Source organism: Sorghum bicolor, chromosome 3 (genome assembly GCF_000003195.3).
Source record: "Sorghum bicolor cultivar BTx623 chromosome 3, Sorghum_bicolor_NCBIv3, whole genome shotgun sequence".
Taxonomy (NCBI): Eukaryota; Viridiplantae; Streptophyta; class Magnoliopsida; order Poales; family Poaceae; genus Sorghum; species Sorghum bicolor.
In genome coordinates this window covers 10,042,647-10,056,896 of record NC_012872.2, presented here as the reverse complement: position 1 = coordinate 10,056,896, position 14,250 = coordinate 10,042,647, and the positions used below count along the sequence as shown (strand labels likewise).

The window sequence follows — 14,250 nt, the reverse complement described above, 5'->3', positions numbered from 1 at the left end:
AGGACTGAGGAAAGCTCCTCGACCCATTTCTTGCCGAATTTCTTCAATCGATTGTAGATCCTTGGCTTGAGTCCTTGCAAAATCATGCCGTTGGCACGCTCGACCTGGCCGTTAGTTCGAGGGTGGGCTACTGCGGACCAGTTCACACGGATGTGATGCTGATCGCAGAAATCCAAGAACTTTCTGCCAGTGAACTGGGTGCCGTTGTCGGTGATGATGACATTGGGGATCCCAAACCGATGGATGATGTCGGAGAAGAAAAGGACGGCCTGCTCGGAGCGGATGTTGGTGATGGGTCGAGCCTCGATCCATTTGGAGAACTTGTCAATAGCCACCAGCAAATGGGTATACCCTCCTTTCGCCTTTTGTAGAGGTCCTACTAAATCGAGCCCCCACACCGCAAACGGCCAGGTGATGGGGATCATGTGAAGAGCGTGGGCGGGCAGGTGCGTCTGTTTGGCGTAGAATTGGCACCCATGACACGAGCGTACGAGCTCGATGGCATCCGCCACGGCCGTTGGCCAGTAAAAGCCTTGCCGAAAAGCGTTTCCTACAAGGGTCCGTGGGGCGGCGTGGTGGCCACAAGCCCCCGAGTGCAGGTCGTCGGGGAGTTTTCGGCCTTCCTCTACGGTGATGCAACGTTGTAAGACCCCCGTCGGGCTCCGTCGATATAGCTCGTTGTCTTCGCCATAGATCACATATGATTTGGCCCGTCGAGCAATACGACGAGCTTCTGTCCTGTCTTCTGGCAACTCACCGCGGATAAGGCAGTCGAGGAACGGTGTGCGCCAATCGAATGGTCGACCCGGTCGTCGTTCTATTTCCATCACCTCTTCCTCCATCAAGAGCGCATTGACAGCATTGGTTGGTTGGGCGATGGTGGTGTCGACGCCAGCCCCCGTGCCTAGGTCGACGGATGGCTCGTGTAGATCCTTTGAGAATGCATCAGGCGGCACTGTGCCTCTGGTAGATGCAATCTTGGCGAGTTCGTCGGCTGCCTCGTTGTAGCGTCGAGCGACATGGACAAGCTCGAGGCCGTGGAATTTGTCTTCGAGTCGACGCACCTCCTTGCAGTATGCTTCCATTTTTGGGTCATGGCAACTCGAGGTTTTCATTACCTGGTCGATGACGAGTTGGGAGTCGCCTCGGACGTCGAGGCGTCGGACTCCTAACTCGATAGCGATCTTGAGACCGTTGACGAGGGCCTCATATTCTGCGACATTGTTAGATGCGGCGAAATGAATCCTGATTATGTACCTCATGTGGACGCCCAAGGGTGAGATGAACAGTAGGCCGGCCCCGGCCCCAGTTTTCATGAGTGACCCGTCGAAATACATTGTCCACAGCTCCGCCTGGACCTGAGTTGGGGGAAGCTGGGAGTCCGTCCATTCCGCGACGAAGTCTACCAGGGCTTGCGATTTGATGGCCTTTCGAGGCGCGTAAGTGAGAGTCTCGCTCATGAGCTCGACCGACCACTTAGCTATTCTTCCCGTGGCCTCCTTGCTCTGGATTATCTCGCCCAAGGGGAAAGAAGAGACCACCGTGATAGGATGACCAAGGAAGTAATGTTGCAGTTTGCGGCGGGCAAGGATTATGGCGTAGATCAGCTTCTGGATTTGGGGGTAACGCGCCTTGGTCTCCGAAAGCACCTCGCTGACGAAATAGACTGGCCTTTGGACCGGCAGCGCGTGACCCTCCTCTTGTCTTTCGACCACCACCGCCGCGCTGACGACCTGGGTCGTCGACGCGACGTAGAGGAGTAGCGGCTCCGCAGGTTGAGGTGGAACCAGGACTGGTGCCGAGGTCAGCGTCTTTTTCAGTTTTTCAAGTGCTTCCTCGGCCTCGGGGGTCCAAGAAAAGCGCTCGACCTTCTTTAGGAGTCGATATAACGGTAATGCCTTTTCTCCTAGCCTCGAGATGAAACGGCTCAGAGCCGCCAGGCACCCCGTGACTTTCTGTACACCCTTGACGTCTCGGATCGGCCCCATTCTCGTGATGGCCGAGACTTTCTCGGGGTTGGCCTCGATGCCGCGCTGTGAAACAATGTATCCTAGGAGCATGCCTCGAGGCACGCCGAAAACGCACTTCTCGGGATTAAGCTTGATCCGGCTGGTGCGTAAGCAGCCGAAGGCAACCTCGAGGTCCTGGATCAGGTCTCCTCGTTGCTTTGACTTGACGACAATGTCGTCGACGTAGGCCTCGACCGTTGAGCCTATATGTTCGCCAAATACGTGGAGCATGCAACGTTGATACGTGGCTCCCGCGTTTCGAAGCCCAAATGGCATGGTCACGTAGCAATACATCCCGAAAGGTGTGATGAAAGAGGTCGCGAGCTGGTCGGACTCTTTCATTTTTATTTGGTGATAACTAGAATAAGCATCAAGGAAAGAAAGGGTTTCACATCCCGCGGTAGAATCGACAATCTGATCTATGCGTGGCAATGGAAAGGGAACTTTCGGACATGCTTTATTCAAACTAGTATAATCGACACACATCCTCATTTTCCCATTCTTTTTCTTAACTAATACAGGGTTTGCTAACCAGTCAGGATGATGAACCTCCTTGATGAATCCGGCCGTCAAAAGCTTGTGGACTTCCTCGCCAATGATCTTGCGCTTTTCCTCGTCGAATCGGCGCAACCGCTGCTTCACTGGCTTGGAACCGGCTCGAATCTCCAAGGAGTGCTCGGCGACTTCCCTCGGTATGCCCGGCATATCTGAGGGACTCCATGCAAACATATCAGCATTTGCACGGAGAAAGTCGACGAGCACGGCTTCCTATTTGGGGTCGAGGTCGGTGCTGATCGTCAGCACCTTGCCGTCGGAGTTGTTGGGGTCGAGCGGGATCTTCTTAGTTCCTTCCGCCGCCTCGAAGCTGCCCGCATGACGTTTAGGTTCTGGAGCCTCAGCGGCCATGGCTTCGAGCTTTGCAACGAGCTCGGTGGAGCTCTCGACCGCCTCCCCGTGCTCGACGCACTCGACGTCGCACTCGTACGCGTGCTCGAAGGAGGAACTGACGGTGATGACGCCTTTGGGACCAGGCATCTTCAGCTTCAAGTATGTGTAGTTGGGTATAGCCATGAACTTGGCGTAGCCCGGGCACCCGATGATGGCGTGGTACGTGCCTCGGAACCCAACCACCTCAAAGGTGAGGGTCTCCTTCCTGAAGTTGGCCGCCGTGCCGAAGCAGACCGGTAGGTCGATTCGACCTACTGGCAGTGCCTTTTTCCCTGGTACGACGCCATGGAAACCGCCGGCGCTTGGCTGGAGGCGTCCTCTATCGATGCCGAGGAGATCGAGGGTCTCGAGGTAGATGATGTTGAGGCTGCTGCCGCCATCCATCAGCACTTTCGAGAGTCGGGTGTTGACGATGATGGGGTCGACGACGAGCGGGTAGACGCCTGGGGCGACCACCTTGTCAGGGTGATCTTCTCGGTCGAAGGTGATGGGAGTGCTTGACCAGCTAAGATACTGGGGCACCGCCATTCTTGCTGCAAAGACTTCGCGACGCTCCCTTTTGCGCTGCCTCGCGGTCAACTGAGTCGAAGGCCCGCCATAGATCATGTAGCAGTCGTGGACGGCGGGGAAGCTGTCGTTATCTTTGTTGTCCTCCTTGCCGCCAGCCTTCTCCTTCTTGGAGTCCTCGCGCGTATCTTTTTTGAACCCCTGACCGTCCAAATGCTTTCTCAGCATACGACAGTCCTTGAGTTTGTGGTTAGCGCCTCCCTTATGGTAAGGTCACGGCTCCTCCAACATCTTGTCGAAGATGCCTCCCTCCGGAGGGCCTCGCGGCTTCTTTCGATCCATCGTGGCGACGAGGTCGTCACCCGAATCTCCCTGGTGGAACTGCCGCACTTTCTGCTTCTTTTTATTTTCCTTGAGGCCTCGACTGGAAGTCCCATCTTTATCGACGGGCTGCTTGCCTTTTCTTCCTTCTGAGCTGAAGAAGGCGCCGACTGCCTCCTCCCCTGCCGCGTAGTTAGCTACTACGTCCATCAGCTCGTCGACGGTCTGAGGTCGATTGCGGCCTAATTCCCGCACCAAGTCTCGACTGGTGGTGCCCGAGACAAACGCCAAGATGACGTCGTGGTCGGGGATGTGTGGCAACTCAGTGCGCTGCTTCGAGAAGCGTCGAGCGTACTCCCGAAGAGTCTCTCCTGACTTCTGCTTGCATTTGCTGAGGTCCCACGAGTTCCCTGGCCGTATATAGGTCCCTTTGAAATTACCCTCGAAGACTCTGACCAGGTCAACCCAGTTGTGAATCTGATTGGCTGGGAGTTCCTCGAGCCATCGACGGGCGGTGTCAGAGAGGAAAAGGGGTAGCTGTCTGATGATGGCTCGATCATCCCCCCGAGCGCCACCTAGCTGACAAGCCAGCCTGAAATCGGCCAGCCATAGCTCTGGCTTGGTTTCTCCATTGTACTTCGCGATGCTGGTTGGGGGTCGGAATGGACTAGGCAGGGGCGTGTTGCGAATCGCCCTGCTGAACACCCGCAGGCCCGGTGGCTCGGGGGCCACCCGGTCCTCGTCGCTGTCGTACCTCCCACCGCGATGCGCGCTATAACCACGTTCTTCCGCGTCTCCGTGCCGGCGGCGTCTATTTTCTTTGACGTCGTGTCGCGCGTCGTGTCGACGTTGATTGTCGGCAGGGAGGATGAGAGCGGTCTTTCTACCTCGAGGGGGAGGTTGTTGCTGGACAGACACCTCCTCTTCGATTAGAGGCTGTTCGTCGCGCTTCTCTGTGGCAGCCCCTCGTCGTCGAGATGCCGAACTTTCGGCTTGTTGAACTGCTGCCACCTGGAGCAATGTCTGAACTTCATCTCGAATTCGTCGGGCCTGGGAATTTGATGGTTCTGGCATGTTACGTAGCAGCATCGTCGCTGCCACTACATTCTGGCCTGCTCGAGGGAAACGGCCGACAGGTTGCTCTGCCTCTGTGTCACCGACGATCTGTCGATGTACCTCTCGAGCGCGTCTGCGGACACTTCCGCCCGGCGGGTAGGGCAGGTCTTGTTCGAGGATTTGCTCGAGCAGGACGAGGCGCTCGCGATCTTCGTCGAGCTTCATCTTGAGCTCCCGCAGCTGCGCGAGCTGCGCAGTTCTATCTTCCTGAGGAAGAGGGTCGAGCCGTCCGTCGTTCCCAGGTGTCCTGGGGTCTTCTTGCGCCGCGGGGGCTCGACCACCCGCAGCAGCATCCCGTGTCTCGTCGGTGGTTTCTGCCGCCCCGTCGAGGTGATAGCATTCCCTCGTAGGGTCATAGCTGTCTGTCTCGGAGTCGGAGTCCGGTTCGGCAGCGTGGAAACACCCACGTCCTTCCTCCAGCCATCGTTGCCTGAGGGAGGTGATCGAGTATCGTCCGGGGCCTAGACGGCGGAGGCCTCGTACTCGGGAAAGGTCCGGCAGTTCGGACGTCGGCCGCCGCGCTTCAGAGCTACGTGGGATGACCATTGGTCTTTCCACGTACGTCTGAGCGTTTGGGCATATCGTCTTGGCGAGCGACGCCGCGGCGTTGTCCAACCCGAACGGCAGTGCCGCCCTTGGAGAGAACAACCCGTGTGGAAGTAGCCTAGCTGCGGTGGGGGGGGGCGCGCGAGACGCGTCTCCCCCCGTCGTTGCGCGGTGTTGAGTCGTCGTGCTTGTTGCTCGGTCACACGGTGTTGCCGACCCGTGGCCCACATCCTGCCTTGCACGAGTTGTTGGTCGTGCCGAAGCAGAGGGGCCGCGGTGGTGCTGCCCGCGCCTCTTCTTAGGCGGGGAGGCGTGGTGGTGAGGGCGCCTCGGAGCCTTCAACCGTGCTGGCGTAACGCGGACTCCTCCTGGTCCTTTGACTGAGAGCAAGATCATGTCGTAGCCGGAGCCCGTAGACACGAACTCGAGACTCCCAAACCAAATCACCGTGGAGCGCGGAAGTGGCGAGGCAAGAGTAGCCATCCGGGAAGTAGTGGGAAATCGGTGAAAAACACGCAGGACCCCTACCTGGCGCGCCAACTGTCGGTGTTTTTCCCCCGGGGGGTCACACCAACGAGTAAATTTGTATGCGTGCTCCCCTTTCCGGATGGTGATGCAAGAAGACACAGAGATTTATCCTGGTTCGGGCAAGAGAAGGCCCTACGTCCAGCGGGGGGAGAGAGTTTTTATTATCTTGCACCTAAGTGCTTGTACAGGGGCGAATACAAGCGTGGTATGAAGTGTGTAGCTCTACTACGTGTGTGTGTTCTTGTGTTGTGATGTCCTTCCCTTCTATTCCTGTGTCTCTCCTTTTATAGCTCCAAGGAGAGACACAGGGTACATGCATAGATGTTAGAGTAGGGATCGATAGCCGCATGGAGCGCTGACCTACTCGAGGCTTCCGTACGGCATGGCCTCGAGCCGTCCCATCTTGATAGCTCGGTGATGATTACGCGTGCTCCTGTGTTCTGCCCTACCTGCCGCCTTGTGCTGGTTCTGAGGTCGCATGCTTGTACGGTATGGTGGCGGACCCGACGGGGTAGCTGTGATGAAGTCAGTCGACGCCCAACTTGTCCCTAGGAAGGGGCCCTGTTTGGTCGAGGGTCTGACGCCGTGTAATATGCTGGTATCTGGAGCGCTGACCTTGGGTGTCTCGAGGGGGTCCCGATTAGATGTTCCATCCTGGTTTCCTACGTCCTGACACGCCCTGGGTCGTTCGGTGGGAAGGCTGCAAAAAGAACGATGGGACAGAAGCTTGCTCCCTATCACGCCTTCCATGACCTGTGTGTTAGGTGGGGAAGCGTCAGGTGCATTTAATGCTCCGGCTCGCGTGCGCGCGTCGGGCGGCGGACAGTGTCCTCGCGCCCGACACCTCTCGGTTCGCTCGAGCCCGCTTCCGTCATCGACGGCAGTCGTCGCTCGAGTCCTGAACCGATTCGCTCGAGGCTATTTCCGTCTTCGAGGCTGCGACCGTCGATGGCGGCGCATACGTAAGATTAGGGCGTCGAATTAAGGGTCTCGACCTTCGTACGGGCAATCTCATAATGCGTATCGCTGAGGGTACCCCTTACCGATACCCTCGACACTAGTATCTTTGTATTCGAGGAGTTTGCAGCAGATGGACATTGTATTATATTTATATTCTACGGCTGGTTAAGGCATCTTGCATTTTGGAGTAATAATGCTAATTGTATTAATTACCTTATTATTTTTGAGTAATTCACACGAGGCAGTCTAATTTTGAATAAATTGATTATTGCTTGTATTATTCTGTTCTTATTTCTAATAAACACGTGAAATCTAACAGTTGTATGTAGCATCTTACCATCTGGCTTTCCCATCTTTAATTTTTGGCAAAATAAAAAACTTCTCTCCAATAGTTTGATATTTTCCCTCCCCATCTTTCCCAACCTCGTACAAATTTATCCCGAGCGCGTATATATATGCGCGGCCTACGAGCGCTCTTCTGGAGTTTCGCGGCCCGTCTAGTAAAAAGAAAGAAAGATAGGATTCTAGATGAGAAAAATATAAGAGAGAAATATTCGGTGGAAAGGTTTAAATGCGTACGGAAAAAAATTTAGGGTTTCCTGATACAAAACATGAGACCGAGTCATAGGAAAAAGTGCCGAGAAAAAAATTAAGATAGAAATATAAGAGACTCCGGGAGATGACTTCTTTTTTCCTCCTCATACTAAGGCCTTGTTTAGTTCCAAAAAAAATTACAAAATTTTTCAGATTTCCCGTCACATCAAATCTTTAGACGTATGCATGGAGTATTAAATATAGACGAAAATAAAAAACTAATTGCACAGTTTTGACGGAATTGACGAGACAAATCTTTTGAGCCTAGTTAGCCCCTGTTTAGATTGAGGATGAAAATTTTTTGGGTCTCACATCGTATGTGTCGGAAGGATGTCGGGAAGGGTTTTTAGAAACTAATAAAAAAACAAATTACATAGCTCGTCAGAAAACTGCAAGACAAATCTATTAAGTATAATTAATCTATCATTAACATATGTGGGTTACTGTAGCACTTAAGGCTAATCATGGAATAACTAGGCTTACTCGTGATTTTCAACCAAACTGTGTAATTAGTTTATTTTTTTATCTACATTTAATGTTCCATGCATGTGTCCAAAGATTTGATGGGATGGATGAAAAATTTTTAGGTGAGTAACTAAACAGAGCCTTAGTCTATGATTTCCTAACGAAAGTGCTACAGTGTCGATTTTCTAAAAAATTTTGGAACTAAACAAGACCTAATTTAGAGTTGACAAACACTATATTTTACGGAGCAAAATATGCTGATCTCTTGGAGATACTTTAGGAGTTGACAAACATTATATTTTTTTATACATTTATGACCACTAGTACAGATGATGTCTCCAGGTGGTGATGATGACACGACTAGTGTAAAATCGAGCCCAAGTTAAGAACTGCCAGTATAAATGGCTTTAACCAGCGGTTTTACTATAAATACCGTCAGTGTTAATACAGTATTTACATTGGCGCTCGTTGTTATACAACCGTCAATGTAAATTATATTGGCGGTTTACTTAAACCAACTGCCAATATAAATACACTATTAACCTTGGCGTTTGGCATTTGGTTTAAGTGAACTGTCACTGTATTTATTTTAGGCCCTGTTTAGTTCGCCACCTAAAAATTTTCATTAATCCCATCGAATCTTTGAACACATACATGGAACATTAAATATAGATAAAAAATTAAACTAATTACACAGTTTGGTTGAAAATCACGAGACAAATCTTTTAAGCCTATTTAATCCATGATTAGCCTTAAGTGCTATAGTAACCGACATATGCTAATGACAGATTAATTATGCTTAATAGATTTGTCTTGCTGTTTCCAGACAAGCTATGTAATTTGTTTTTTTATTAGTTTTTAAAAACCACTCCCGACATCTTTCCGACACATTCGATGTGACACTCAAAAATTTTTCATCTCCAATATAACAGGGCCTTATACTAGGGACTCTCATCTACTGCTGCTGCTTGTGGCTAAAGAATCAGGCATGCGCGCGTGGAAGCCTGGGCTATCCACCACGCCACTCGTGTTTGCGGAAGCCTGAGCTCTCCACTGTTTCTTGATTTGTCGTGTTTGGCTACCAAGGATGAAAACAGATCAGATACCGAGGATATCATTAATATTATATTTTTTTTCATATTTTTGTCAGATTCGAATTCGAATACAGATAATGTTAACCATGTCGGATAAGATAAGATTAGATATTGATATCATAAATATACGATTTAAGTATTTATATACGGATACGATATCGGATGTTGAATATTTGAAATATGGACAAATCTGAACCCCTTTAAACAAATTCGGTCTCGAATACAGTCGAAAAATATCTGTACCATTTTCATCCTGTTGGCCACTATACATAGAATCCACTTATGTATCGGCTCTTTGTGGGAGCACACAAATTTTACTAGAAAAATGTTTTTGAACAGTTTGGAAATGACTTGATGATTTCATTTAGCTCTGCATGCATATGCATGGTATAAATTTAAGGGTGGAAAATATGATTTAAAACGAAAAGGAAAAAAGATGTTCATACAGCTCAAGAGTATTCGGTAAATTTTAAATAAATAGCATACTATGTATACGTAGAAACTATATAACCAGTTGTCAATTCTTATATAGTGCCACAAGCAACTAATTGGAACGGTCTGCTATGGGTACTACCGTTGGGCCCTTACTTGGGGACCCACTATTGTTGGTGTGTGATCTGGCGATCACCCCAACGACGAGTAAATTTGTATCTATGTGCCCTTGATCTGGATGGTATGCAAGAATAACACAAGCGATTTATACTGATTCGGGCAAGAAGTGTCCTACGTCCAGTGGGAGGGAGAGGTCTTGTATTATTTTGCACCAAAGTGCTTGTAGTATGGAGATGGAGCTAGTTGCTCCCAAGTCTCAGGATGTGGGTGTAGTATGGAGAGAATGCTCTCAGTGTGTTGCGAGTGTTGTGGACGTGTGTGCTTGCCTAGAAATGGCCCCTACCTCTTCCTTTTATAGTCACAAGCGGAGGTAGGGGTTGTACACATGTGTATTATATTGTGTTCCCTATCAGATCTGAGGCCATATAGCCTTGCCCTCCGGGAGTATGGCACGGCGTAGTGGAGGCATGGCCTCTGTCCTTTAGATGCTGTAGGCGCTGGGGTAGTAGTGCTTGACGTGTCCGTCCCTATAGATGGCGTGCCAAGCCATGCTGAACCTTTGAGAAGCGTGCCTGACCTTACAGATGACAAGTTGAGCCATACTTATCGACCGACAGGGCGATCTGAGGCCTCTGGGATCGGGAGTCACACTCTGACATTGCCGGGTCATGGGTATAGGTGAGCTTGGAATGACGCCTGCACGTCACGCATGTGACCTTTACCGATGACCCATGCTTATATAAGTTAGAATAACACACGTCCAACAATGATATAGTGTTTGACTACAAGATATGTCCAACAATACTACAGTGTATGACTCCAACATGCATTGGGAGAGATGATGTAATCCTTAAATAAATCACCGAGCTGCAAGTTGTTTAGGTGACTACATCAACAGGGTCTCGGTGTGAAAGAGCCTCTAGCCTAATGGTTGGAGCACCTGAGTAGCACCAGCAGACCTAGGTTCGACTCCCCGTAGGAGCAAATTTAAACAAGTATGTATTATAAAAAAATAAAAAAAAATAGGCTGGGGTTTCGCTTGCTGACTTCGGTCAAAAAAACAAGGGTCTCGGTGTCACGACAGTTGGAGAGAAAATGCATAGGCCGAAGTGGTAGAGAAGGACAGATCCCATAGCACGGGAGATTATTGTTGCCTCCTCCTTCCCGTACTGGACATTGTTGCCCCTGTCCCCCTCCTTATTTGCATAGCTCTTCCTCCATGGGCAGCGGCCATGGAGCATCCATTGGCTAATGGTTGAAGTCAGAGGAGCAGCCTCCTAAGAAGGTTTTAGCGAAGACACAACATAGGAAAGCTCTATGCCAAGACGGGCCTAGATGACGAGAATTAGATGTAGGCGAAGGCCCCCTTGGGATTCATGTCTCAGGATGAACATCCGTCGTTCACGGCACCATTGTGGGAGCAATGGTGATCGCAGAGCAGCGCATCATTCCAGTTAATGTTAGCGGTCGAAGGCCACGGAGCAATCTTTTGATGCTATAAATTTCTTAAACTAAATTTTTTATTACTATTTTTCTAAACTCTGGTTCTTTAAATGGTACAAAATGCAATCTTCCCATTTTAATCTGCTATACATGGACTTAGTAGAGCATTGTTATATTATTATCAATATTGATTTACATAAAATAAAGTATAAATAAAAAACTCTCAATAGACATATCTTTTGATAACTTTTTCTCCAGTTGCAACAAGTTTGCTCGTATACTTACGCGTGGGGAGAGCACACTTACCTTCTGTTATTTCTTTGGATATTTCTTTCTTTCCCGGGCCATTAGTCCCTGAATATGCCTTGCCTTTTTATTTATTTTTCTTTCTCGCACTTTGCATACACGAAGAGCACACTATCAATTTATTTCTTCATATATTTCTAATAATTTTTCCTTTCCATCCATTATTTCTTACTTCATATTTAGTACTCCCTCCATCCCAAATTATAAGTCATTCCAATAATTTTGGAGAGTCAAAGCATTTTTCATATTTGACCAAAATTATAGAGAAAAAATACTAAGATTTGTAATGTAAAGTGAGTATACTATAAAAATATAATTAAGAAAGAATCTAATAATACTTAGTTAGTACCATAATAATTATTATTTTATAATATAAATTTGGTCAAACTTAGAAAAGTTTGACTCTCCAAGATTCTTGGAATGACTTACAATTTGGGATGGAGGGAGTATTTCCTTTCTTGCACCTTCCATGCACGCGCTATACTTGATTGCTCGTCCTATTCCATGCATTGATGTATTTAATCAAGCCCGTGCAGGGTTGCCCTAGCCATTATCCACATCATAAACATCACACATAATTGTAGCCAGTTTACTATGTCTATATATCTGTATGCCTCATATGCTAAAAAAAGATAATAATTATGTTAATTTATAGGGGAGACTTTATAGTTGTCAGCGTAGTATATGGTACAAAGACGTGACGATAAATAGTCGTGATGAACTTGGTTGTTTTTGTTTACAATATGAACTAGATTATTTCAAATTCACATTAAAACTTTAATGTTGCAAACATCACGTTTAAAGTATCTTTTTTCAATAGTACAATAAAGTACATGTTTAAACTCAACAAAACCATTGTGGTATTATGTTTTTTCACGTTGCAACACATGGGAATGATCCTAATAGTATTATGAATTTAAAATGTAAACTGAACGGTATATCAAATAAATAACGGTACAATAAAGTATAACACAAGGTAATACATGAATCCACGTCAACTCTACCTAATAAACTTGTGAACAACTGGTACGCAACTCCTACTTTTTTTTTTCTTCTTTGATTGATGAAAGAGCAGAACAAATTACCACTAGCATATAGTAGCATAGAGAATTAGAGACGGCGATGGAACGCACGCCGGCCGCTCCGGGCAAAAAGGACGGTGGTCAGGTCAATAGCTAGAACTGGGGCATTGGACGTGTAGGTGGCGCCGAACCACCATCCGGCGGGCGCGACGTTGTACGCCGTGACGACGCGGCCGTGTCGTCGGACCTGAGGCGGAACGAGAGGCTCTGCCCGTTGAGGTACGCGTTGCTCTGCCAGTTGGCGCCCCAGTTGCGGGTCATGGGCATCCAGTCCGTGGCGGCGCCGCCCCTGATCCAGGCCTGCGCCACGACGCCGCTGCCGCCGACGTTGGCGACGGTGACGAGCTCGAAGTAGCTGTGTCTCCCCGCACGGTGAACCTGACGCCGCCGGACCTGCCGCGGCACGGCACGCGGCGCGGTAGCTTACGGGCACGATCCCGGCGCGGTACACGGCGATGGCCTCAAAAGCCGGCTGGGACATGTCGAAGTGGCGCCGCGGCGGGTTGCACCACCCGCCCCCGCGTCGCCGCGCGCCCGGCAGCGCCCAGTTGGGCGGGCACAGGTTGGTGGGCCGTCACCGTGATGGAGCGGCGGCGGGCGCCTCCGGTTCCCGGCTTGCACCACCGCGACCGGCGCGCGTCGCAGGCGATGGCGAAGCACGCGCCGCACATGGCGCCGTCGTTGAACAGCGCCGTGCTCAGCGCCGTCGTCCGCGTACGTGCCGTACCCGGCGTTGTACAGGTTGCCGTACCCGCACGCGCCGCCTGAACATTTGATTAATTTCGTCGTTAGCGTTGTTCGTTAATGCGAAACCTGTCATGAATGATGGAGCAGATGGAACAATTACCCATGGTGCCCGACGCGTCGCTGCCGCCGTAGAACGTGGCGAAGGCGGGTGTCCACTGAGCTGCGGCCACTGAGCCTCCGAGGAGGAAGAAGAAGAAGGCGGACAGGGCCAGGAGCGCGAGCGACTTCGCCATGTCCATCGTCGTCAGCGGTCACTGCTCACACTCACTAGCGAGTACTTGCTGGTCGATCGAGGCTGAGAGCCAGTACTTGTGCTGAGGTAGGGTCACATATAGGACCCGTATATAGTACGTACTGGACTGCTGGTACGTGCCCGTTGTTCTTGGCAAGCAAGCGCCAATCAGGCAATCATCGATCATCAATAGGATCGGTTGGTTGCTACACCGGCCGATCGAGTAGACCGGTCAGGGCGAGTACCGGGCGATCGTATATATTTGCATGATGTCCAGCGCGTGGATGGTTTGGCCGCGATTGACTTTTTGCGAGCATCCGCAATTCCGCATGTTCACGTTAATGATTGGATTACAACACTTGGATAACACTTTGGTGCGGCGCGCAGGGCGAAATGTAAATCTGGGCTAGCGCTGAAATTTGTGATTCGCACGCTCATCAGAGCAAGTATTATGGTAGGCTGTAAGCTGGCTAAATGCTGATGTGGAGGAGGTAAGGGAGGAGAGAGAGGAAAAGTAGGTTGTAAGGTTACAGCCAGCTTAGACACAAGAACCAAGAAACTTTATGAGAGAGATAAGTGGGCCATGTATTAATAGTGAATAGATAACTATTGTATGGATGGGCTGGGAGAAGGCTGTAAGGAACCTTACAGCCAGCAAGTGGGGCTGTATTATTAAACTTGCTCTCAGGACGGTGTGCAACGCCAGCGGCCATGTGCTAGCTTGTCGCGCAACTCTTGCATGCAGTACGTGTCTTCTATGCAGTGTGATGAAAATAGAATCATCAGCAACTACGTAATGA

The 14,250-nt window shown here is 49.9% G+C and overlaps 1 pseudogene; it reads right to left on the bottom strand.

Moving 5' to 3' along the window:
• On the bottom strand, positions 12,510-13,510 carry LOC8085072 (annotated as a pseudogene).